A 1,474-nucleotide genomic window follows, 5' to 3' on the forward strand; every position below is an offset into this window, starting at 1 on the left:
AACAGACTCTAAATTGCAAATATTATATTTACTACTCTTGGAGAGAAAGGGAGAAAAAGGGAGAGAGAGAGGGAGGGAGAGGAGATATCTCTTACAGTCTTTTCTCTTAATTCTTAAATTTTCAAAGTCTGCAGATTTTATTGTGTAAATTTATATCTACTACGATTATGTAACTATTATACTAACCGGGAATGTTATTTGTAAATGTTTATAGAATTAATTATAATTGTGATAAGCAGCTTTACTTACAACTTGCATGAAAACTTCTTGATAAGTTTTTAGCATATCTTTAAATTGTCAATGGAAGATAAAGGGATGAGATATTGTCCAATCTTTGTATCTTGTACAATACTTTCCTTAGAATATTGCTCAGCCTCGCGGCCCGAGTACATCAAGAATATGTTCGATCCTTATTAATACTTTGGTATATTTTTTTTCTTCTGCAAATTTCTCTCTTATATAGGTCGAAAAATAGATCTTGAATCACCAGCTACCTATTTACAGCACATTAGATAATTGCAGGGTTCTTATCATTAATATGCAAGATTTAGAATATAATAATTACTTACCCATATAAAAATGTTGTATACAATTAAAAGCGCTCGACAGCGCACAAGCGCACAAGCACAAACGTACGTATATATGACACACTCACACATCATACGTATATGTAAGATAATGCGACTACAGTCTCCAGAACTATTACTGCTTCTGATTGGCTGTCGCAACAAGCGTGCGTTTGCTCATGATCTCGACGCACTCAAACAGCTGAAAATAATCGGCAGTAATTTGCAAGAAAATAGCAAATAATTCCACTATATAGTTTCTACCGATACCCAAAGAACGTTATTTGTAGTTAACCTAAATTATAGGTTATATAGATCATCATATCAGCTACTATTCATAGCACATATGGTTAATTGAGTTCTTATTATTAATATACAACTTTTAGAATATAATAGTTACTTATATATAAATATACTGTAAATAAAGAGCACTCCGCACTGCTCGATCCACACGTGTGTATACGCACTCACGCATCGTACGTAAATGTACGCATCATGGCTGTCGCGATGAGCGTTGAGCACAATATAAAACAATAACATTCTAACAACAGAAAATTAATATACTACCAACGTTATTTCCAAGTCCAAATTACAAGGAATTTTGAACTGTTGCATTAATCTCAAATAAATGTCAGAGTAACATTTGAAAAATATTTTCTGTAACGTTTTTAAAATATTTTAACAACATTCAGAAAAATCATATTACGAAATAATATTTTTTAAATATGTGTATAATATTATTAAAAAACGTTTAAAAAATACACATAAAGTCAATATTTTTAAACGTTAATTTAATGTTCCTTGCTTACTGGGTTGCTTTCAGAAGTTTCACTTCTAACGCGCGTGGCGACCACACGCATGATTTTTTTATATATCAATCAAAGAAAAAATGAGCGTCGAGCCGTAAC

At 31.7% G+C, this 1,474-nt stretch overlaps 1 long non-coding RNA gene across 1 annotated transcript; it reads right to left on the bottom strand.

Annotated features, from left to right (window-relative positions):
• Positions 1-441: 441 nt before the first annotated feature.
• LOC112466155 lies at positions 442-1,156 on the bottom strand. The gene is made up of 3 exons (XR_003042109.1): positions 967-1,156; positions 570-768; positions 442-494 (listed from the first exon to the last, which is right to left on the bottom strand). It is a non-coding gene; the product is annotated as an uncharacterized LOC112466155 (long non-coding RNA).
• Between the last annotated feature and the right edge of the window lie 318 nt (positions 1,157-1,474).

This window comes from Temnothorax curvispinosus, unplaced genomic scaffold, assembly GCF_003070985.1.
Source record: "Temnothorax curvispinosus isolate PA1 unplaced genomic scaffold, ASM307098v1 QBEX01015926.1, whole genome shotgun sequence".
Classification (NCBI taxonomy): Eukaryota; Metazoa; Arthropoda; class Insecta; order Hymenoptera; family Formicidae; genus Temnothorax; species Temnothorax curvispinosus.